At 44.0% G+C, this 26137-nt stretch overlaps 1 long non-coding RNA gene across 1 annotated transcript in view; it reads left to right on the top strand.

The window, feature by feature from the left end:
- LOC142827086 (uncharacterized) overlaps positions 1–26137 on the top strand; it is a 65803-nt gene that overhangs the window by 8728 nt on the left and 30938 nt on the right. The window contains exon 2 of the long non-coding RNA XR_012901487.1: positions 21949–22007. This is a non-coding gene — a long non-coding RNA (uncharacterized LOC142827086). The remainder of the gene's footprint in view (positions 1–21948; positions 22008–26137) is intronic.

Here is a 26137-nt window from a genome sequence, read left to right as displayed (position 1 = left end):
CCGACGAGCGCCGTACCTGCATGAGCACCGCTCCGACAGTGGATCTCCCCACGCCGAACTGGTTCCCGACGGATCGGTAGCTGTCCGGCGTGGAGAGCTTCCAGAGGGCGATGGCCACCCGCTTCTGGAGGGGGATGGCGGGCCTCATGCGAGTGTCCCTTCTTTGCAGGGCAGGGGCGAGCCACTCGCAGAGCTCCAGGAAGGTGTCCCTCCTCATCCTAAAGTTCTGGGTCCACTGTCGGTCGTCCCAGCGCTCCAGGACGATGCGGTCCCACCAGTCGCTGCTGGTGTCCAGACGCCAGATGCGGCGGGGCACGCCGGTGCCGGGGCGCCGCCGCGGCTCCTCCACGGCCCCCAGGGCGGCCAGGCGGAGAGGCAGGGGGCTGACGTTCCCCAGGTGGTGCCAGGCAGCCTCGAGCCATTGGTGGCAGGCTTGCAGCAGCAAGTCCAGAACGTGCACCAGAAGGTGCAGGGCGAGCCGTGGCTCCATGTTGCCACCTGCGGCGGTCCCCCCCGAAGGGAAGCACCGACACAGACGGGCACAGAGACCGACGCTTTGCTGTCCCTCTGCGAGGCTGGCAAGCAAGCAGGAAAAGCTGAGAACCGGCTGTCCAGGGGGGGTCCCTTTAAGCACGAGCCTCAGATAGCCTCAGACAGCAGCCACACAAAGCAACTGCTGACCTGATGCCCTGCCAGAACCGGTTTCAGCTGCCCTTAAATGCCCCCCTGCGTCCAATCAGTGTGGACGCGCTAGTTCGAACTAGCAAAACGCTAGTTCGAACTAGTTTTTAGTTCTAGATGCGCTAGTTCGAACTAGCTTAGTTCGAATTAACTAATTCGAACTAAGTTAGTTCGAACTAGCGCTGTAGTGTAGACGTACCCTTTCACTGATGTTCTAGTATGGAGAGATGGTAACTCTAGCATAATAGTATGGAAAGATACTCAAGGTGCTGGAGCAGGGGCGAGGAACCTTTTTTAAGGTTAGGAACTTCTGACCCATAGGAAAATTAGTTGGGGGCTGCAAACAAGTGAGAAGCAAAAAACCTAAACAAAAACAAAACAAAGTAAAAAAAAAAGCCTCACTGAGATGGCTCCTGACTAAAGAAGGAGAAAGACAATCCCCACATTCCCCTTGCACACCAGAGCCTTGGGGGGCCCAGGGTAGTAGATTTTGTGTGTTCCAGCCCCACAGGAAAAGGAGGGGGGCTAGAGCACAAGCACGGGTTCCCCAATCTGGGTGGGAGCCCTGAGCCTTAGGGTCTGAATCGAGGCAAGCTGGGGGCCGCATCCAGCCCCTGGGCCTTAGGTTCCCCACCCCTGTGCTAGAGTTATTGTTCAAGACAAACTTTCAGGCATTTAAAAACTTGCTGATGAAGGAAAACACTTTTGTCTGGAAGTTTTCATCCTTGTTCTGCCAAAAAAGAATGTCCAGAAAACATTTGATCATGTTACTGCATGGTGTTTGGCACTTTGAGTTATCAGAGTACAAGAAGAGGCATTTTAAGAAATTTCTCAGTATCCTTTATTTTTGTCTTAGTAAATGGAAAATTGTTTCATTTTAACATTTCAAACTTGCCCTTTTTCTAAGCCTCAGTGGAAAACCTATCCTCAGTAAGGAAAGTTTAGCTAAACTGAGAAAAGACTGGCTTAGTTTAAAAAGGAGATATAGATAATTGGAAATAATATACTTTAAACTGTGTGCATACTACTACCACCTCCTCAAGAGGGTTGTAATGGAAGACATCTTTTTATTGATGATCACTATAACAATGATGAAAAACAGTTCTAACTTTGTAGAGAGAGGATTCATTATATACAGCTTGTGATTGCTCACATTTGTAATCATTCTGGTCTCAGATGCATGACAAAATTCACTGAGCATTCCTTTAAACAAACAGTTTTATTTGAGGAGGTATACCTCCAATGCTACACAACTGGCAACAAAAGCTACTACTCCTAACTATGGTAAATATCCTATCACATCAAATAAGCCTCTATGCCAGATGACTGGCAGATAGGTAATGTGATGCCAACCTTTTTTTAAAAGGCACATGAAGCAATCCTGTGAATAACAGGCTGGTAAGCCTAGCTTCAGTATCATGTAATAATTTGAAATTATAAGGAAAGGACAGAATTATCAGATATATATAACCGCAATATGTTGTGGAAAAGACAACATAGCTTTGGTAATGGGAAGTCCAGCCTCGCTAATTTGTTAGAATTCTTTGGGGGAGGGTTTAAGATACTTGGAGAAGGGTGATCCAGTGGATATAGTGTATTTTGGACTTTCAGAAAGCCTTTGACAATGTCCCTCACCAAGGCTCTTACACAAAGAAAGCAGTCATAGGATAAGAGGGATAGGTCCTCTCTTGGCTCAATAACTGGTGAAAAGGCAGGAAACAAAGGGTAGAAATAAATGGTCAGTTTTCAGAATGCAGAAAAGTAAATAATGGTATCCCCCAGCAATCCATACTGAGACTAGTGTTGTTCAGCATACTCAAACAATCTGGTAAAAGGGGTAAACAATAAGATTGCAGATAATGCAAATCTATTTACAAAATTAAGTCCAGAACAGACTGCAAAAAGTTAAAAAGGGATTTTACAAAACTGGACGACGGGGCAACAAAAATGCACATTGGAAAACACAATTACAATTATAGATACACAATGATGGGGTCTAAATTAGTTGTTACCACTCAATAAAGTCATTCTGGATAGTTTTCTAAAAATATTCACTCAATGTACAACAGCAGCTGAAAAAACTAAGATAATGTTAGGAACCATTAGTAAAGGGTTATATAATACAGAAAATAATGCTGCTATATAAATCCATGGTATCCCCACGCCTGGAATACTGTGTGCAGTTCTGGTTGCTCCATCTGAAAAAATATATACTAGACATGGAAATGGTATGGAGTAGGGCAATAAAAATGTATAAAGGTATGGACATGCTCCCATATTGAAAAAGACTTGACTATTTAGCTTGGACAAGATGACTAAGGTCAGATACACTAGGGGCTCGTCTACACTGGCCCCTTTTCCGAAAGGGGCATGTTAATTTCACAGGTCATAATAGGGAAATCCGCGGGGGATTTAAATATCCCCCGCGGCATTTAAATAAAAATGTCCGCCGCTTTTTTCCGGCTTTTAGAAAAAAGTAGGAATAAGATCCTCTGGAAAAGGGCTTTTTTTCCGGAGGATCGGGGCCAGTGTAGACGCTCTTTTCTGGCTTTTCTAAAAGCCGGAAAAAAGTGGCGGACATTTTTATTTAAATGCCGCGGGGGATATTTAAATCCCCCGCGGATTTCCCTATTACGACCTGTGAAATTAACATGCCCCTTTCAGAAAAGGGGCCAGTGTAGACGTAGCCTAGGGCTGTGTCTACACTGGGCCACTTATTCCGGAAAATCAGCCGCTTTCCGGAATAAGCTGCGAGTTGTCTACACTGGCCCTTGAATTTCCGGAAAAGCAACAATGCTCTACTGTACAAAATCAGCCGCTATTCCGGAAAAACTATTCTGCTCCCGCTCGGGCATAAGTCCTTATTCCGGAACACTGTTCCGGAAAAGGGCCAGTGTAGACAGCCCAGCAGTCTTTTCCGGAAAAGCGCGTCTACATTGGCCACAGACGCTTTATAACTGGATTCAAAAAAAGAATTAGATAGGTTCACAGAGGATAGGTTCATCACTGGCTATTAGCCAAGAAGGTCAGGGATGCAACCCCATGCTTTGGGTGCCCATAGGCTTGTGCTAGATGCTGGAAATGAGTGCCAGTGGATAGATCACTTGATAATTCCCCTGTCCTGTTTATTCTTCTTAAAGCATTTGGCATTGGCCCCATTCAAAAAACAGGATTCTGAGCTAGATGGACCATTGGTTTAACCCAGTACTACCATACTTATATTCCTATTCCAAATTTTTGTGCTGGCAAAGGACAGACCAGCTACTACAATGTTGTTTAACATTAGGAAAGTGAAAGACGTTTATTCAGGTAAGTGTGTAACCACTGAAAAACCTAGTGGTTAGATGTTTACATGGGGCGGGGGAAGACGGCTCTCCTGGAGCAAGTGCGTGCAGGGAACTGGATTTTACTCAGGCTCCCCGCAAAAACCAGCTCCTGCCTGCCTTCTCCCCGCTGTGCTGCTGCCTCTGATATAGAGGCAGCAGTGCAGCGAGTGGGTGGGGTTATGTAACTGTGAAGATTAACATATGAGCACAGGCTCATTGTCTAACCCAGTGGTGCACAACCTTTTTTCAACCGTGACCCCCACGGGTAGGCCCGGCCATTGGTGGCCTCTCGGTGCTTAGATACAGGTGCTGCACAGTGCAGCGCTTAGATCCAGGTGGCTGGGCCCAGCCATTGGCAGCCACATGGTGACCTCCCAGGAAAACATCCACGACCACCTTGGGGGTCACGACGCACGGATTGCACACCACTGATCTAGCCATTAACACATTTACACTATCACATCCCTGCAAGAGACCCTAGGCATGACTGCTTGGTAGCACAGAGAATTATATGCAGCGAGATGGACATTATTAGTTAGTGAGGTCATAAATATTATTTGAAAACAATATAGCTCTGGTTTTAGATTTACCTATTGAGCCATGCTTTCTGCTAAGCAAAGACTAAAATACCAATTAAATCTAAGCAGTCCTTGAGTACTTTTGTATCTTTCCAGAATCTAGGAATAGTACATTTCATTTTACTCCGCTTGCTTCAATAGCTCTTGGTCAGTTGCTATGCATAATTTGGAAGCTGAGAACAAAATAAGAACTAGATAAATGAGACTAATAGTAAAATCTGATCATAAAGACTTTGGAACAAAGGCTTTCTTCTTATGTGTTTGTACAGCATCCAGCACAATGAGCTCTGATCACAATCCTGTTGAGGGCTTTGAATACCACCTTAATATATATAAATAAAAATAAAGTAGTCTGAAGGATACATTTTTTTTTGTTCTCTTACAAATAGTTTGATTCTTATCTAGTTCACACACTTGCTTTTCCTTACTACCAAGACTGTATTTTGCTATGTGAAGTGTTTTGCTTTGAAAATGATTATTCCATAAACCATGATGTCAGGGGGTCCACTCACCACAAGGGCGCTTATGCCTAGCTGCTTTATGGATTAGCTCCTAACAGATCCAGCACCCAGTTCTCCTTGTTCATGCACCCTGCCACTCTTCTCTGCATCACTGTCTGATCTCTCTTTATGGTTTGGCCCTCTAAGTTCTTCCTTTCTGAGGAATTAAAGTCCTCAGCCACCTATCCCTTCTGCTCTCTACTCAGATGTGTCACTTCCCCCCACGGCGTTTGGTAGGGGAACCTGCCCTCTATTCCAGGATCCAGTTCAGGGACTTTATGTCTGGCAACTGCCATCTGCTTTCCCTCAGAGCCCATTGTTCTTCCCCTGGACTCCTTTCTATAGCTACTAGCTGAAATGCCCTCCTCCTAGGGATGAGGTATAGATTACTGAACACTATAGCCTCAAACACACCTCCCTGGCCTCAATGAGTGACTATAGTCTACTTCCCCTGTTGCCAATTTTCTGGTTTTATATCCACCCCACCTGTTCCTTCTCAGCTGGGCCCCATCTTCAATCAGCCTTTCAAGCCCAGGCTCTCCCCCAGGTGCAGCATTTCCAGGTAATTAGCCTAATTTACCTGCTCTGCCTTGTGTGGATTGAACACCCTCAAACATAACTTTACATATTTATTTTTCCTCATGCTTTATTGCTTTGCATATTTACATGAAAACAGGATCTTTGTTTAAGAATTCCTGTTTCTTATTTATCATAATTAGTTGTTGTAGAGATGACTGTGATATCACATACAGAGGGTTGTGATGGCTTCACATGAGGCATATATGGCAGGAACAGAGGAAAACTCTAAGGGTGTGTCTAGACTACATGCCTCCTTCGACGGAGGCATGTAGATTAGCCAGATCGGAAGAGGGAAATGAAGCCGCGATTAAAATAATCACGGCTTCATTTAAATTTAAATGGCTGCCCCGATCTGCCGATCAGCTGTTTGTCGGCAGATCGGGGGAGTCTGGACGCGATGCCCCGACAAAGAAGCCTTTCTTCATCGACACAGGTAAGCCTGGTTTCACGAGGCTTACCTGTGTCGATGAAGAAAGGCTTCTTTGTCGGGGCATCGCGTCCAGACTCCCCCGATCTGCCGACAAACAGCTGATCGGCAGATCGGGGCAGCCATTTAAATTTAAATGAAGCCGCGATTATTTTAATCGCGGCTTCATTTCCCTCTTCCGATCTGGCTAATCTACATGCCTCCGTCGAAGGAGGCATGTAGTCTAGACACACCCTAAGAAACTAAACTCTTATTTTCATACAAATAACCTTATTTACTTAGTAATAACGGATGAAGAAAAGGGAGTAAATATATAACATACATTATAGCAGAAATGTTTCAAATTTGAGAGCCTTTAAGATAAGTAGATGACATCAGCTTTTCTTTAAGGTTATAATAATGCTTTACACATTTATTTTTGCATCCTGACTACTAAAGGATGGGCTTTGTATACACTGACTAGATTTTTTCCACTTATATTTTTCTAGTACTGCAAGCATCAGTGCATCTTCAAACATTAGTATTAATATAGATCGGCTACTGGAATTCCAGCCACTGTATTGTCCAACTCAGCAGACAAAATGGTTAATGTGCTGTTACTTTTTCTACCCTAGCATTCCCAATGTTAGTACCGCAAGCAGAGCTGTATTGTATTGACATTTTATTTAAAAAATAGTTTGGTATGGACATGGTTATACAGTGATCACTTCAACCATCACTGAAATGCAGCTAGTTCTGCGGTGGAATACGATAGCTGTTTAACAAAATAATACTATGCAATAACTTAGGACATGATTGAAGCAAAGAAGAATAGAATTACAGAGGTAATTTAAGTAGAAAAAATGATAATTACTAAAGTTGGAATATTTGGCCAAATCATTGGCACATTACAATGCACTATTAAGAACATAAGAGCATAAGAATGGCCGTACTGGGTCAGACCAAAAGTCCAGTCTGCCGACAGTGGCCAGCACCAGGTGCCCCAGAGAGGGTGGACCAAAGACAATCATCAGTGATTTGTCTCCTGCCATCCTTCTCCAGCCTCTGACAAACAGAGGCCAGGGACACCAATTCTATCCCCTGGCTAATAGCCTTTTATGGACCTAACCTCCATGAAATTATCTAGCTTCTCTTTAAACTCTGTTATAGTCCTAGTCTTCACAGCCTCCTCTGGCAAGGAGTTCCACAGGTTGACTATACGCTGTGTGAAGAAGAACTTTCTTTTATTAGTTTTAAACCTGCTACCCATTAATTTCATTTGGTGTCCTCTAGTTCTTCTATTATGGGAACTAATAAATAACTTTTCTTTATCCGCCCTCTCCATACCACTCATGATTTTATATACCTCTATCATATCCCCCCTCAGTCTCCTCTTTTTTAAACTGAAGAGTCCCAGTCGCTTTAACCTCTCCTCATATGGGACCCATTCCAAACCCCTAATCATTTTACAGTAAACTTCCGATAATCCAGCACCTTTAGGACCCAGGGGGTGCCGGATTATCAGATTTGCTGGACTAATGGAAGGGGGGGCTATGAGGGGCCTGGGGTGGGGTGGATGCCACCCCAATCCCCTCATAACCCCCCCTTCCGATAGTCCAGCTCTGCCTCCGGCAACCCCGATTCAGCCGCTGCTGGTCAGTTTCAGCAGTGGCTGAATCGGGGACGCCTGCAGCAGAGCAGCTGGAGTGCTGCCGGGTTGGTCTGGTAGCGCCGACCCTTGGCGCCGCGAGACCAACCCAGCAGCACCCCAGCTGCTCTTGGGGATGCCTGGGTTGGTCCCACAGCGCCACTCCTGGTCAGTTTCAGCAGCGGCTGAATCCAGATGCCTGGGACAGAGCAGCTGGGGCGCTGCCGGGTTGGTCTGGTAGCACCAACCGTTGGCGCTGCGAGACCAACCTGGCAGCACCCCAGCTGCTCTGTCCCAGGTGTACCCAAGTCAGCCGCTGCTGAAACTGATCAGGGGCTGATTCCAGGAAGCCTGGGGCAGAGCAGCTCTGCCTTGGGCTTCCTGGAGTCAGCCGCTGGTCAGTTTTAGCAGCACCTGAATCGGGGAAGCTGGGGAGAGAGCAGCTCCAATGGTCCGGCTGCCCGGAGCACTTCCGAGTTCCTGATGGTGCCGGACCACCAGGAGTGCCGGACCATCAGATGCCGGACCATCAGAGTTTTACTGTAGTTGCTCTTTTCTGAACCCTTTCCAAGGCCAAAATATCTTTTGTGAGACCACATCTGTAAACAGTATTCAAGTGTGGGCATACCATAGTTTTATACAGGGGCAGTAAGATATTCTGTGTCTTATTTTCTATCCCTTTCTTAATAATTCCTAGCATCCTATTTGCCTTTTTGGCCACCCCTGCACACTGTGTGGAAGTTTTCAGAGAACTATCCACGATAACTCCAAGATCTCTTTCCTGATTTGTCGTAGCCAAATTAGCCCCCATCATACTGTACGTATAGTTGGGGTTATTTTTCCCGATGTGCATTACTTTACACTTATCCACATTAAATATCATTTGCCATTTTGTTGCCCAATCATTCAGTTTGGTGAGATCTTTTTGGAGTCCCTCACAGTCTGCTTCTGTCTTGACTATCCTAAACAGTTTTGTATCATCTGCAAACTTTACCACCTCACTGCTTACCCCTTTCTCCAGATCATTTATGAATAAGTTGAAAAGGATTAGTCCCATGACTGACCCTTGGGGGACACCACTAATACCCCTCTCCATTCTGAAAATGTACCATTTATTCCTACCCTTTGTTTCCTGTCTTTTAACTAGTTCTCAATCCAAGAAAGGACCTTTCCTCTTATACCATGGCCATGTAATTTACACAAGAGCCTTTGGTGAGGGACCTTGTTAAAGGCTCTCTCAAAATCTAAGTATACTATATCTACTGGATCCCCCTTGTCTGCATGTTTGTTAACCCTTTCAAAGAACTCTAATAGATTAGTAAGACATGATTTCCCTTTACAGACACCATGTTGACTATTGTCCAACAAATTATGTTCTTCTACATGCCTCACAATTTTATTCTTTACTATTGTTTTGAATAATTTGCCTGGTACTGAAGTTAGGCTTACCGGTCTGTAATTGCCAGGATCGCCTCTAGAGCCCTTTTTAAATATTGGTGTCACGTTGGCTACCTACCAGTCATTAGGTACGGAAGCCGATTTAAAGGATAGGTTACAAACCACAGATAATAGTTCAGCAATTTCCCATTTGAGTTCTTTTAGAACTCTTGGATGAATGCCATCTGGTCCCGGAGATTTGCTAACATTAAGTTTTTCTATTTGTTCCAAAACCTCCTCTAATGACACTTCAATCCGGCACAGTTCCTCAGATTCATAACCCACAAAGGACGGTGCAGATTTGGGAATCTCCCCAATGTCCGCAGCCGTGAAGACTGAAGCAAATGAATCATTTAGTTTCTCCGCAATGCCTTTATCGTCCTTGATAGCTCCTTTTATATCTCGATCATCTAGGGGACCCACAGGGTTTTTAGCAGGCTTCCTGCTTCTAATGTACATAAAAAACATTTTGTTATTTCTTTTTGAGTTTTTGGCTAGCTGTTCCTCAAAATCTTTTTTGCTTTTCTTATTACATTTTTACACTTGATTTGACAGTGTTTATGTTCCTTCCTATTTATCTCACTAGGATTGTACTTCCACTTCTTAAAAGATACCTTTTTGTCCATCACTGCTTCTTTTATATGGGGGCTAATCCACGGTTTTTTAGGTCTCTTGCTATGTTTTTTAATTTGGGGTATACATTTAAGTTGGGCCTCTATTATGGTGTCTTTAAAAAGTTTCCATGCAGCTTGCAGGGATTTGGCTCTAGTCATTATGCCTTTTAATTTCTGTTTAACTAACCTCCTCATTTTTGTGTAATTCCTCTTTTTGAAATTAAATGCCAGGATGCTGGACTGCTGAGGTGTTCTTCCCACCACAGGAATGTTAATTGTTATTATATTATGGTCACTATTCCCAAGCGGTCCTGTAACAGTTATCTCCTGGACCTGATCCCGCGCTCCACTCAGGACTAAATCAAGAATTGCCTCTCCCCTTGTGGGTTCCTGCACCAGCTGCTCTAAGAAGCAGTCATTTAAGCCATTGAGAAATTTTATCTCTGCTTTTCTTCCAGAGGTGACATGTACAGTAGACTTCCAATAATCCGGAACGTATGGGACCTAGGTGGTGCCAGATTATCAGATATGCCGGACTATCAGGAGGTACTATAAGATGGTTATATATATACTGTATATATTATATACTGTATATAAAGTGTTCTTAACCCTTTTTATTGTACATACTGTATACAGTATTCTGTAATGTTTTAGTTGTTTTAAGCCTTTTTTACCCTTTTTGCTCAGTTCAGCTGCTGCGGCTGTTACCTTGTGACTCATTTTTTGCTGAAGCTCACTCACTAGGCTCTTGCCATTTTGATGCCGGACTATCAGGAGTGCTGGACTATTGGATGCCGGACTATTGGAGATTTACTGTATACAGTCAATATGGGGATAATTAAAATCCCCCATTATTATAAAGTTTATTTTGGTAGCCTCTCTAATCTCCCTCAGCATTTCAATGTCAGTACCACTGTCCTGGTCAGGTGGTTGGTAATCATAGAATCATAGGACTGGAAGGGACCTCGAGAGGTCATCGAGTCCAGCCCCCCGCCCTCAAGACAGGACCAAGCTCCGTCTACACCATCCCTGACAGATGTCTATCTAACCTGTTCTTAAATATCTCCAGAGAGGGAGATTCCACCACCTCCCTTGGCAATTTATTCCAATATTTGACCACCCTGACAGTTAGGAATTTTTTCCTAATGTCCAATCTAAACCTCCCTTGCTGCACTTTAAGCCCATTACTCCTTGTCCTGTCCTCAGAAACCAAGAGGAACAAATTTTCTCCTTCCTCCTTGTGACACCCTTTTAGAAATTTGAAAACCGCTATCATGTCCCCCCTTAATCTTCTTTTTTCCAAACTAAACAAGCCCAGTTCGTGAAGCTTGGCTTCATAGGTCATGTTCTCTAGACCTTTAATCATTCTTGTCACTCTTCTCTGTACCCTTTCCAATTTCTCCACATCTTTCTTGAAATGTGGCGCCCAGAACTGGACACAGTACTCCAGTTGAGGCCTAACTAGTGCAGAGTAGAGCGGCAGAATGACTTCACAAGTTTTGCTTACAACACACCTGTTGATACAACCTAGAATCATATTTGCTTTTTTTGCAACAGCGTCACACTGTTGACTCATATTCAATTTGTGGTCCACTACGACCCCTAGATCTCTTTCCGCCATGCTCCTTCCTAGACAGTCGCTTCCCATCTTGTATGTATGGAACTGATTGTCCCTTCCTAAGTGGAGCATTTTGCATTTCTCTTTATTAAACCTCATCCTGTTTACCTCTGACCATTTCTCTAACTTGCTAAGGTCATTTTGAATTATGTCCCTATCCTCCAAAGAAGTTGCAACCCCACCCAGTTTGGTATCATCTGCAAACTTAATAAGCGTACTCTCTATCCCAATATCTACATCATTGATGAAGATATTGAACAGTACGGGTCCCAAAACAGACCCTTGCGGAACTCCACTTGTTATCCCTTTCCAGCAGGATTTAGCACCGTTAACAACAACTCTCTGACTACGGTTATCCAGCCAATTATGCACCCACCTTATCGTGGCCCTATCTAAGTTATATTTGCCTAGTTTATCACTAAGAATATCATGCGTGACCGTATCAAATGCCTTACTAAAGTCTAGGTATATGACATCCACCACTTCTCCCTTATCCACAAGGCTCGTTATCCTATCAAAGAAAGCTATCAGATTAGTTTGGCATGACTTGTTCTTCACAAACCCATGCTGGCTATTCCCTATCACTTTATTACCTTCCAAGTGTTTGCATATGATTTCCTTAATTACCTGCTCCATTATCTTCCCTGGGACAGACGTTAAACTTACAGGTCTGTATTTTCCTGGGTTGTTCTTATTCCCCTTTTTATAGATGGGCACAATATTTGCCCTTTTCCAGTCTTCTGGAATCTCCCCTATCTTCCATGATTTTTCAAAGATCATAGCTAAAGGCTCAGATACCTCCTCTATCAGCTCCTTGAGTATCCTGGGATGCATTTCATCAGGACCTGGTGACTTGCTGACATCTAACTTTCCTAAGTGATTTTTAACTTGTTCTTTGTGTATCCTATCTTCTAAACTTACCCTCTCTCTGCTTGTATTCACTACGTTAGACACACCTCCAGACTTCTCGGTGAAGACTGAAACAAAGAAGTCATTGAGCATCTCCACCATTTCCAAGTTTCCTGTTACTGCTTCTCCCTCCTCACTGAGCAGTGGGCCTACCCTGTCCTTGGTCTTCCTCTTTCTTCTAATGTATTTATAAAAGGTCTTCTTGTTTCCCTTTATGCCTGTAGCTAGTTTGATCTCATTTTGTGCCTTTGCCTTTCTAATCTTGCCCCTGCATTCCCGTGTTGCTTGCCTATATTCATCCTTTGTTATTTGTCCTAGTTTCCATTTTTTATAGGACTCCTTTTTTATTTTGAGATCATGCAAGATCTCCTTGTTAAGCCAAGCTGGTCTTTTGCCATATTTTCTATCTTTCCTACACAGCGGAATTGTTTGCTTTTGGGCCCTTAACAACGTCCCTTTGAAATACTTCCAACTCTCCTCAGTTGTTTTTCCCTTCAGTCTTGCTTCCCATGGGACCTTACCCACAAGTTCTCTGAGCTTATCAAAATCTGCCTTCCTGAAATCCATTACCTCAATTGTGCTGGTCTCCCTTCTACCTTTCCTTAAGATCATGAACTCTATTATTTCATGATCACTGTCCCCCATACTGTCTTCCACTTTCAAGTTCTCAACTAGTTCCTCCCTATTTGTTAAAATCAAATCCAGAACAGCTTCTCCTCTGGTAGATTTTTCAACCTTCTGAAACAGAAAGTTGTCTCCAATGCAGTCCAGAAACTTATTGGATAGCCTGTGCCCCGCTGTGTTAGTTTCCCAACATATGTCTGGATAGTTGAAGTCCCCCATCACCACCAAATCTTGGGCTTTGGATAGTTTTGTTAATTGTTTAAAAAAGGCCTCATCCACCTCTTCCACCTGGCTAGGTGGCCTGTAGTAGACTCCAAGCATGACAGCACCCTCATTTTTTACCCTTTTTAGCTTAACCCAGAGACTCTCTACACAGCTATCTCCTACGTTCATCTCCACTTCAGTCCAAGTGTGTATATTTTTAATATACAAGGCAACCCCGCCTCCCTTTTTTCCCTGTCTGTCCTTCCTGAGCAAGCCATACCCTTCCATACCAACATTCCAATTGTGCATCCCATCCCACCAGGTTTCTGTAATACCAATGATATCATAGTTGTATTTATTTGTTAGCAATTCCAGTTCTTCCTGCTTATTACCCATACTTCTCGCATTTGTATATAGGTATCTAAGATACTGATTTGATCTAGCCTCCCTGTTGTGCCCTGACCCTCCTTTCTCCTTGCCATTATAGGCCATAGTCCCCCCCATTTCCAACCCATCTCCCAGTCCCACACATTCAGCACTTACCTGTGGGCTTTGCTCACCTGTCCCCGTCGAACCTAGTTTAAAGCCCTCCTCACAAGGTTAGCCAGTCTGTGTCCAAACAAGGCCTTCCCGCTCCTGGAAAGGTGAACTCCATCTCTGCCAAGCAGTCCTTCCTGGAAGAGCACCCCGTGGTCAAGGAAGCCGAAGCCCTCCTGGTAATATACCCGTACTGCTAATTTCTTATTATTGGAGCATGGATTTACTGTCCATATCGATTCTATGGAATATGTTGATTCATTTAATATTTTTATTTCATTTGATTCTACATTATCTTTCACATGCAGTGCCACCCCGCCACCCACCCGGCCTGCTCTATCCTTTTGATGTATTTTATATCCCGGTATGATTGTGTCCCACAGATTTTCCTCATTCTACCAGGTTTCAGTGATGCCTATTTGTTAATCTCCTCCTTTAATACGAGGTACTCTAGTTCACCTATCTTATTAGTCAGACTCCTAGCATTTGTGTAGAAGCACTTTAAAAAATTTGCCACTGCTTATTTGTCTGCCCTTTTCTGATGCATTGGATTCATTTATATGCGGTTGTTTGTCTGCTCTAGCCCATGGTTTGTCCTCTCCCCTCCTCTCTTTCTGACTATAGTTTAGAGAATGTCTATCAATGGATTCTCCTCTAAGAGAAGTCTCCCTCCAATTTACGTGCATCTCCACACCAATCGGTTTCCCCCCATCTCTTAGTTTAAAAACTGCTCTACGGCCTTTTTAATGTTTAGTGCCATCAGTCTGGTTCCAACCTGGTTTAGGTGGAGCCCATCCTTCCTGTATAGGCTCCCCCGCTCCCAAAAGTGCATGCATCTGACGAAGTGGGTCTTTGCCCACGAAAGCTTATGCTCCAACTCTTCAGTTAGTCTATAAGGTGCCACAGGACTCCTCACCACTCAGGTAAGATTGTCAGTGTTCTTGTGGAAATACTATGCTGCTCCCGTTCGGGCAAAAGCCCTCTTGCGCAAATGCTTTTGCGCAAGAGAGGCAGTGTAGACAACGCAGTATTGTTTTGCGCAAAAAAGCCCCGATGGCGAAAATGGCGATCGGGGCTTTCTTGCACAAAAGCGCGTCTAGATTGGCTCGGATGCTTTTCTGCAAAAAGTGCTTTTGCGGAAGAGCGTCCATGCCAATCTAGACGCTCTTTTCTGCAAATGCTTTTAACGGAAAAAATTTTCCGTTAAAAGCATTTGCGGAAAATGATGCCAGTCTAGATGTAGCCATGGGCTATGTCTACACTACAGGCTTCTTGTGCAAGAACGGCCATTCTTGCACAAAAACTTGCGGAGCATCTACACTGCACACGCGTTCTTGTGCAAGTAAATTTACAGTAAAGCTTCAGAACGGAGGGCTTCTTGCACAAGAGTTATTCCTCTCCCCATGAGGAATAAGCCCTCTTGTGCAAGAGCTCTTGTGCAAGAAGGCAGTGTGGACAGGCAACAGGGTTTCTTGCGCAAGAAACCCCTATGGCTAAAATGGCCATCAGAGCTTTCTTGCTCAAGAGAGCATCCACACTGCCATGGACGCTCTTGCGCAAAAGCACATCTCTTGCGCAAAAGCACATAGCAGTGTGGATGCGCTCTTGTGCAAGACCTTTTGCACAAGAACTCTTGTGCAAAACAGTTCTTGTGCAAGAAGCCTGCAGTGTAGACATAGCCTTGTGGTTCCTGTATTACTTTTGAACAAGACCCAGGCTATGTCTACACTACAGAGTTTTTCCAAAGAACTTCACTCACGTCCACACTGCAATCGTGTTCTTTCGAGAAAAAAAAATCAAAAGAACAAAAAGAGTTTTTTCCGACATTGGTAAACCTCTTTCTATGAGGAAGAAGCCTTTTATGGATGGGGAAGAGGGAGTTCTTTTGAAAGAAAAGGAAAGAGAAAAAAGCACAGATGCCCTGGTAAAGAAGCCTGCAGTCTAGACGTAGCCCCAGTGACTTTACACTAGCAACAGAATAAGTAATTCAAGTCTCTCTGCCTCACCATGTCCCCCTTGGTCACATCCTACTCACATCCCACTGCCAGAAGGCCTTGTACACACTTCCTCTCTCCTCCTGCTCTGGGAAAGGATGCAGCCTAAGGAGGATGCAGCAAAGTCATCTCTGCAGGTTTTGCATCAAAGCTTTGCATTCTCCTAAGCAAGGGGAATCTTCCAATGACTATTTCCAACCATTTTAAGGCTACATAAGCAGTGCAAAGTGGCTTTAGCAGAAAAGGCACTCTAATGTCCTATGTTTATCTGAAAAAGTCTCCAAGGAAACTTTTGGGGTTTGCCCATCACTGCTAAAGACCGCATTTTCGTAATGTTTAGAATACAGAGTTCTCTCATCTCATTTTCTTTTCATTTTTCCCAGAGGAGAAGAAAAGCCAAATAGATAAAAACATAGCTTTCTGGCTGGGGCATCAAGGCCCTAACAATTGTTTAGTAAGAATTCTTCATTCCTCTTATCACTAAGCTTGAAATTTAAAAATGTCAAGAATATTTTCATTTTGACCACTAACTGGCTTTCTAATTGCCACACTGTTTCAAACACACGTTGGCCTTTGCACTGTTACACACCATATATTTGCATGCTATTCCCATTTTACTTTACATAATGGATTTTATGAAAGAAAGTGAAATTGGAGCTATTTGTACTTTAAACAATCACTTTACAAACCAGAAGAGTGCATTGTTTTCTGATATTGGTATATCCTCTCAAATAAATACAGTGATAAAAATGTGATCATGTGTAGAAAAAAAATATGCAGTATTCAAATTCTGTGCAATTTGTTAAGTAATCACTACATAAGTGGTAGTTCAAGAGGGGGAACTTTATTCATCATATTCATAATACACCATCAACTTACGGGGCGGATCTTGTCTTTGTTAGTCTTAGGCATACTAGAGCTTGGTGGGGAGAGAGATGTGAATCAGCATAGGCAGGATGACTCTCTGAGTATTGCTTTTATTTAAAAAAAAAAAGTGCACATCCCAGTAACACTTATTGCTATTCTTCGGCTATCCCTCATTGTGAGGATGTCATTTGCCAAAGGAGGTTCATTAGGGAAGAAGGGGTTTAGGTGGGTGAGAAAGGGTTTAGGTGGGTTTAAGGAGTTCAGGCTCTGCAGATTTTGCCACAGAAGTGACTGATGTGATCTTGGAGAAGACCGTTATTGGCTGGAGTGTTGTGCTCTACTTATTGCTATAATGGCATCTTGAGTCACTAGATGGTGCTGCTGCAGGTAATTTTAAAACAAGACTGTCTTAAGACAAAATTCTAAAAGTTGGATGTCTCACATAATACACCAAAATCTAAACATGGATTTAGATTCCTAACTGTAGGTACTGAACTATGAAAACTTTGGGTATATACAGTAAAACTCCAATTGTCCGGCATCCAGTGGTCCGGCACTCCCGATAGTCCGGCACCAACTGGAACCCAGAAGTGCTCCGGCAGCTGCTTCAAGAAGTTGTTAGTCAATTACACTACCACCGGATGGATCCGCAGGTGACAAGAAGTCAGCCAGTGGTAGTGTAATTGACTAACAACTTCTTGAAGCAGCTGCCTGCCTCTCGCCCCCTCTTTGCCGCTGCCGCTTGCAGGCTTTGCCTCCCTGCAAAATGGCAGAGGGTTCAGCCCTTGCCACACCATTCCCCGCTGATACCCCACCCTCCCACCCCCGCCAGAGGCAGTGCGGGTCCTGGCAGATCCATCACAGCCCCGCCCCCCCCCCCCACCGGAGTATCTCCCGATAGTCCATCATATCCGATAATCTGGCACCACCTGGGTCCCAAAGGTGCCGGATTATCGGAAGTCTACTGTATCTTGAAAAATACTTATGGATAGTTCTAAACCAGTTCTTTCAGAAGCCATGTAAATAACCAGTAATCTTGTTCTTTCTGTGGTTCATATTTATATACAGGAAGCTATGACCACATCTCCAAGCAGCAGCCAACATGTCCTTTGATGCCAACTCTATTGCATGGAGTGAAGGGGGACAGAAAATATTCTTCTGCACAGGGAATGCACAACTCCTGTATGGAGTGATGTAGCATATAGGCTTCCTGCATGGTAGCACTCTGGGCTAAGGGATGGGTGGGGAAGAGGCAAGTTATATTTGCCACTGCTCAGATCCAGCAGTAGTAAAAAGACTGAAGGGCCTTGTGCCTCCATAGCAGCACTGGATCCGAGTTCACAGGCAACGGCATTCCACTGTAATTCTGTAAATGTAGGCAAAATGGTACCTATTTGTATTCTCAGTCCATTCTATGTCATTTAGCTGACTAATACAAAAGAGTATAGGCCAAGCTCTGATAGTCTGGTTCTCATCTGCTGGAGAGCTCACCTGAGCTGCATAGCGTAGCTACCCACCTTAGGCTTTTCCAATCTTTAATTATTTAGATTCAGAAAACAAGAGGGGAGCATTACAGGCTCTAGGCACCTCTGAGAAATAAGTAAAAGGACAATAAATATATCAACATAGAGAGAACGCAAACAGCTGCTCCACAAACTTATGGCTGCCAGGCAGAATAGAAGGCAGTCTATATCTCCTTCGTACCTGCAGCAGAATGTCTCTGTCCACCACTAGGTATTACCTCTACAGCCCTTTCAAATGATGAAGCTTGAACTAAGCCTTGTCAGTCAGTGAATTCAGGTTATTCTATGCCATCTTGAAAAGAAGCAAATTCCAAAGGACAGTAGCCTTCACAGATATCACCTGCTAGCAGCCACCTCTAACAGTCCAGGGGTTCAACAATCTAAACTTTGGAGGTGTGAACAAGGAGACATACCACTCCCAACCTATTCAGGGCTTTAGAAGTCAATACTGACTTGCTAGAGCCACCCAGAACACAAGCTACAGGTGCAGATCTTGGAGCACAGGTGTGATGTGCTCACAGCAAAATACTCTGCTTGTCAAGTTGATTGCTGCCTTCTGCCCTTGCTTCAGTTCTGCATGGATTTAATATATAAGCACTTGCTAGGTAGCTTGATTTTACAGGTGCAAAGGCTTATGCATATCCTGAGAGAGAACACATCCAGAGGACAACCTCATAAGCCTGATACCTGCTCAGTCCTGGCTGGCTGCAGAGTCCATCATTTTTCCTCACCTGAGTGCCACACAATGACATTGGGGAAGCAGAACTGTTTTTGCTAACTTTTCTTTTCTCCTGCCAAAGTACAGTTTTTCATTCTCCACAAATAAGAGAATGGGACCTTCTCCCAACTCTTACTGCAGGAGTTCCAATAGTTACTGCCTCCTAGGTCTGAAGTAACCTCTGACATCAGCAGGATCCACAGAGGTCTGCTCAGGAGGAAGGAGGTAACTCATCTGGCTGAGCTACATTCTAAGAAATTCCACTCCTTCTTCTCAGAGATCAGACAAGGGCCCATGTCTGGGTCACTTTCACATTGGAAATTACTGGCCTCATGATCTTTATCAGGCACAGTTCCAAATCCTGGGTACTATTCATCAGGCTGTGTCCTTAAGTAAAAGGCCCCTAATGAAAAGAACATGGGCATCATGGTGGATAATCAGCTGAGTATACAGTGTGGCTCTGTGACCAAAATGGTAACTGCAATCCTTGGATATATAAAGTAGATGTAGACAGTTTATTTTAACTCTGTATTTGGCACTGGTGTGATAGCTCCTGGAATACTGGTTAAGTTCTGGTGTCAGCAATTCAAAGATGTTGATACATTGGAGAGGACTCAAAGAAGAGCCACAAGAATGATTGAAGGACTGGAAAACAGGTTTTATAGGGAGACTTATTGAAGAGAATGTTCAGGAATGGCTTGATCATGAGTCTATAAATTCTTACTTAGGGAACAAAAATTTAATATTAGAGGGCTCTTCCATCTAGCAGACCAAAGCTTAATAAGATCCACTGCCTGAAAGCTGAAGCTAGACAAATTCATTCTGAAAATATGGTACTAATTTTTAAACAGTGAGGGTAATTACCCACTGGAACAATCACTGGCACTTTTAAAATCATGATTGGATGTTTTGCTAAAACAGAATTTATTGGGCCTCAGTTGTACACGTTAGACGATCACAATGTATAATGTAGGAATAGACAAACAATATCAAATAGTTTGTGTAGAACAGCTTGTTTGGTGTTCTCCTACTATCATTAATGAAGGTGGCTCATACAATTTTCCAATTATTTGCAAGAACTCACTAGTTGACTCATTTACATACCTTTATTATACATCCTAGCTCACATGCTAAGTGCTGTACCAGCCCAGAGCCAGCACCCAGACTCCCTCCCAGAGATTGCACTTAACACCCTTTCCCAGCATTGAGCCTGAACCCAAACTCCCACCCAGACTCCAGCCCCTCACCTCCTCCTACACCCAAACTCCCTCCCAGAACTTGCACTCTGCATGCCCTCCCACACCTCAATTTCCTGCCCCAGCCTGACGAAAGTGAGTGAGAGCAAGGAAGTGGGGATGGACCGAGCAGAGGAGGTTGCCTCAGGATAGTGGCAGGGCAGGGGTTGGGACAAGGGTCTCTGGATTTGTGCAACTAGGTGGTTGACAACCTTATTTGGAAAGCATGTGGAAGCCCTGGTCATGTTGGCAGCTCACTTGGCACCAGACAGTACAGGTGCAGCACCACCCAAATGTCAGGCAGACCATGTCCACATGGGTGCAACTTGTGCATGTGTGGAGACCCATTGACTGTTCTATCCTGGAGTCTGGAATTGCTGTCAGTTGCCATGCCTTTTTCCACACATGAATATTTATAATTTAGAGTAATGTAAAAATAGCAATAACAAGGCCAATCGATCCACAAGCTGAGCTATTAATTTATCTTATTTACTTCATGGATAATGTCTCTGTATACATGTTATGCACAGTAAGGTTTAACCTATTTGCTAGAACCACCTAAAGAATCTCAATCACCTTTGGTATGAAGGGTCAGATCGTAATGAATTTGCTCTAATTCACATCATGCACTGGAAATGTGTGCTAAGAAATCAAAGAATGGAAAAACTGTTTTAAAAAAAACTATTGGATAAAAACCTTAAAGGGGAAAAAAATTCTGGCAGAGAGCCAGCCACCTTGTTTTCTTAAACTTGTCTTTATTGTACTTCGTATCACAAATGTACTGCAATTTCAGAAAAGGGTCCCATATTCATTCAAAATTTTAAAAGAAAACGTTTCCTGTTTAAAGCTTATGGTAGCAAATAAAAAAAAAACCTGGCTACCTGTCCAATAGAAAACTATCAACATTAAACCAACGAGTGCAAAAAGGCAGTACGTGAAATAATCTTCCTCCACACAGCGTAGACGTGAGGGTGGGATCACCATACCGTATCCCTACCAGAAATGAAGACTCTTTAGCTCAGGACTTTTAAATACTCCTGGCAGTGCTGAGGAGGCAGGAAGTGGGGGCACCATGAGCCAGGCAGTGCTTAGAGCTGGCTGCCTCTGGCCCCACCCCTTCCAGGTTTGGGACAAAACTTTTCCACCACTAATCGTGGTTTTATTACATAAGTAGCAGCAACTTTGGAAGCCACAGAATACATGAGAATCCCCCTGCCATGTGCATTTGTAATACTGTGTCAGTTATACCTATCTTAAGCAGGTTAAAGGCCCAAATCCGCAAAGGCATTTAGACATCAAAGGCCTAGATTCAGGTGGAAAATGAACAAGAAGGAGACCAAAATATGGTAAATGAATTGGATATCAGTGGACCTCAGACTAATTTGCATGACACCCTGACATACAATCGTGAGTTTAGGAAGAAGGCTATACAAATCACTCATGATGAATAAGTAAATGCAAAAAATAAGAGATTTCAACAGTTATTAAGGGAGAGATTTTCTCTAGGGTACTCGTGGGAGGTGACCTACGATCCCGTTGTCCAACTCTCTACACATAGTAGAACAGTTTGAACAGGGGAGATTGGTTACCTTATGTGGCTTCCTGCCTATGGTGCTGGCTTTTATGGATCCTATTCTTAAATGCCTTTACTGTCCCGTGTATTATATAAGGAGATTAGGCATCTAGCCCAGGATTTGATTCCAGGAATTTTCTAGGTGCCTAAAATTTAGGCATTACAGCACATAGGTTCCTTTTGGGATCTGGTTGAAGAGATTATACATAATTGTTTTGCTGGAAAGTCCTGTTTTTTGATGTGATAAAAGGAATTTCTTTCATAACACCTGACATGTCCTGGTTTTTCATTTCACTCAGTCAAAGAATGTTTTATAATTTAAAAATATTTGTTCTGAACAGTACTGTAACAAATCAAATTTTCTCTCCGTTCAACAGACACAAATAGCCCAGTGGAAAGAATATTCAATGTGATGAACACAGTTTGGAGTGAAGAGGTAAGAGGAATGAGTATAGATATTATCGGCTGTTCTTTTACTCAAAATAAAAGTTAATGATACTTGTTTAGTTTTCATAATAAACTCATGAGAACACCGAGTTACTTGGAAAAAAAATCATCCATTCAGAAAAGTATCCCTGTGATGCTGTGTAATCACAAGCTGGCACTAGTTTTTGAAAAAAAAACAACAAACCTAGTATTTTTTAATCTTTTGCATGACTATTTTGCAACCTAAAAGAATTATTCCTACTAATGTGCCTCAGTTGATTTCAAAATTATCACTTAGCTGTAGGCAACACTGTAGGAAATTGCTGCTGGCCATTTATGGCTTGCTTGCCCTAAGACTGCCAAAAGTGCCTCTATGGATGGAACTGGCATTCTGTTAGGAATTGTGGGAATTTTTTAAATCAGAAATCACTAGTGCAAAATATCCCATGTAATTCCTACATTCTGAAGATGGAAAAAAACAAGTTTTACTGTGGAACCTTAAAGACTAACCAAATTAGAATCATGAGCTTTGGTGGGCAAAACCCACTTCCTCAGATGAACTGAGTAGAAATAACAGAAACCAAGAGAAATATATTATAACAGAAGAAGAACCTGCCAATGGTAGGACCCATTATAATGAGGCTAATGGAGAGTATGTCTACGCTATGGGACAAGGTCGAATTATGATATGCAACTTCCTTTGGATAAGGGATCTTTTGGAAAAGGCTTTATTTTCCGCAAGATCTGCGTCTAGACTGGTGCTTTTTTCCGGCAAAGCTCCGTGCCGAAAAAAAGTGGCAGCCATTTTTATGCTAATGAAGCGGGGGAGATTTAAATCCCCGCTTCATTAGCAATTGCGATACGTCTAATTTGCATCCCTTTTACAAAAAAGGGAAGTAGTCTAGATGTAGCCTTAGAGTCAGTTATATAGATACTATGAAATCAGCAAAAGTCTCCAATGATTGGACAGTGTCCCATTGGGTTTCTTTATTCACATCCCTCCATTTTGTACTATTAACGATGCTTTCCTAAAACAAGCCTTAGAGAGGCCTGAAACTGGTCTGCCACGCTAAGCATTATTCTGCAGTTGTTTTTTAAACTTCTCAGGCTAGAAAAGCAAGACTGGGCCTCTCTCTCCACCATCAATGTGTAGACATAGCCACCATGTCCAACCCTATATATTACATGCTGGAAAACCTGCTGAAGAGCAAACAGGCTCCAGCCATTTTCTATTCAGAGCAAGCAACAAGGATGCTGCCGTAGGCAGACTGAAGCCAGGCAGCGGCTGTGATTTACATTTTCAAGGCATCTAAGGTACTAAACAGAATTTCCCAGTGTACTGATTGGGCCCTCCAGAGACCAAGCCAGTCTGGGAAGATGTGGAGCAGAGGAAAGAAGCAGCAGCAGCATGATACCAAATTTATTCCAGACACTTCCTTGCCAATGTGCAGCCAAGAGCTGAGGCTATGAGTGACAGAATAAGCAGTTGCTCAGAAGTCTCCCCCTACTCTCCTAGCAGCCCTTAATGTAACTAGCCACAGGATCAGCTCACCCACACAGGGCTGCAGGCTCAGGCAAGAATCAGCCAGCTGAAGCTTTTCTCCTCTGCCCCATGGCACTCCTCTCAGACACCAGAGCACAATTTCTGAAAGTTTTGTTTCCTAAGCAAAGGCAGCATAGACAAAAGTACACGTTACAAACAGCATTAGAATCTCGAACTGACAAATATTAAGCAACTTCTGTGCAAGTTTCAATTTGTGCATCAGTGCAGGCAGCCCTCTTAATATAAAGTAAAGCACTTCATCTAAAAAAACCCACAGTTAGTGTCAGAATAATGTTATCACTGCCGAGGGCAGATCATATTTAAAACACAAGTACTTCAAAGGGAGGAAGCGAATGATTTAAGAACATCAAATCTAACACTGCCAGGTAATAGTTACATTTCTAGATTTTGTAGGCCAGCAAGGACTACGAGACAGTTTGGGACCTGGCCTGTCCATCACAAGCCAGAGAATTCCACCCACTTTTCCCTGTGTTGAGCCCAATAACTTGTGGCTGACTAAAGGATATCTCCCAGAAAAGCAGGAATTGTTTTTACCAAGTCTGAAAAGTTGTATGTCACAGTGTCAGATTCCCTTTAAGGGAGCTAGGCTCAATCTCAACTAGTGATTAATCAGCTGCTTCCCATCTGGGGAGATAAAAGAGGACAAACAGCTTCCTTAAGGGAGCAAGGAGGTTACTACAGGAGACTGGGTCAGCAAAATGAAAGGGGCTTATTACACCAGACAGGCAAAAGACCTTGTTGGGGATATCTTGTGCCTAGACTACAGCAGCAATAGATGCCACCCGGAGGTAAAGAGGGCTGGTTTGCAAAAATGTTGGTGGTGCCCAGTGTCCGCACCTCTCCCCCACTCAAATTCTCCCTCTACCACCACCTGCCTAAGGCTCTGTGAGGGAGTTTGAGTGGGGGAGGGGTGTGGATTCTGGAAGGGATTTGGGGTGCTGGGCACAGGTTCTGGACTGGACCAGGGATTGGGGGACAAGAGAAGGGGCAGGCACTAGGAGGGAGTTTGGGTGCAGGAGGGGTGAGAAGTAGTGCAGGTGGTGGTCTGGTGTACAGGTGCTAGGAGGGAGTTTTGGAGGAGAATGGGGGGTGGAAGGAGAGGGTGCAGGCTGTGGAGGGAGTGGAGTGCATAAGTGGGCGTGGGGGTAAGGGATGGGGGTGCCACACTTACCTCTGGCAATGGCTCCTGGGACTATGGTGGGTCTCTGGGTGCTGCTGTCCCCATGTGCTCCTCTGGATCCCTTGCCACTCCACACACTCCACTCGTGTTTCCCCTACCCCTGACTATAGACCTGGGTGATTAAAAATGTCCCATTCCCACCACTGGCCGCACAATGGGGTTAGAGTGGCTTCTGGCTGCTTACTCTCCACAACTGCCAGCATGTGTGTCCCTGAAGCCCAGGGAAAAGGGTCCGCATGCACTGCTCCAGCTGCTGGATCAGTGAATGGCATGAAGACCCCGCCCACCACAGGAACACACATGCTGGTAGCCAGGAGAAGTGACTGGCCAGAAACAAATGGTGGGAGTGGGCCCCTGCAGAGTGTTTTAAATCACTTTGTGGCAGCAGGCTGGGCCGGAGGATGCACATGGGGAGCAGGGCCAGCTTTAGGAAGTGCGGGGCCCAATTCGAACAATTTTGATGGGGGCTTGCAGCAGTTTTGGTTAAACAAAAAAAACCCAGCACACAAAAAATCCCCAGCTACCTTCCCCGCCAACACACACACACACACCCTCCTGCGGCACGGGGAAACTCTGCGCTAAACTCACACCTCCTGCGGCACAGGCAGCCGACGCCCCCTCCCGCAGTGCACCCAGCACACTTCCGTGTTCAGGGCGCGGGGCCCCTTCAGGCACGGGGCCCAATATGGGGGAATCGGGCGAATCGGCCTAAGGCCGGCCCTGACAGGGAGCACAGGCAGGCTTGCAGCAAGTTTTGATGGCGCCCAGGGCCAGGAATATACCTGGTGCCAGGGCACCACTCTATGTAACTTGCTGCCTATGCCCTGAGGCATAGGTCTTAGGAGGGGCTGATTTATCTGTTTTGATTGATATTAAATTATGTTTGTGTTTGAACAATAAATGCATTTTGGGGAAATTAATGAAGAACTCACAGTGGCAGAACTTCAATTAATGCAAGTGAGTGGGCCCATCAGCTTATACAAGAGTGGGGAAACTGAGTCAGAGACTGGGCTGAGGAGACCCTGCTACAGTACTAGTTTCCTCATAATCAACAGTCTTAGCTCTGACCCGTATAATTTTCTGCTAACTTAATTCTGGTATTTATAATTATAAGAGAGACTGTTAAAAAGTAAGTTTCAATTGCTTTATTTATCATGTGCCAGTAGTGGTGTCTTCCACTGTTCTCAAGAGTCATGTTACTTGTGTAGTTTAGTAGGGGGAAAAGGCATGGATTTATGATTACAATTCTGTCTAGGGACTATCATTTGGAGCTGATGAAGAGACAATAATTACTCATCAAAATGATCAGGACAAACTGGAGAAATGGTCTGTGGTAAATAGGATGAAATTTGATGCAGACAAATGCAAAACACTGCACTGAGGAAGGAACAATCAG

The sequence above is a fragment of the Pelodiscus sinensis genome, chromosome 2 (assembly GCF_049634645.1).
Source record: "Pelodiscus sinensis isolate JC-2024 chromosome 2, ASM4963464v1, whole genome shotgun sequence".
NCBI lineage: Eukaryota > Metazoa > Chordata > Testudines > Trionychidae > Pelodiscus > Pelodiscus sinensis.
The sequence above is the reverse complement of the archived record's forward strand: the minus strand, read 5'-3'. Positions and strand labels throughout refer to the sequence as shown.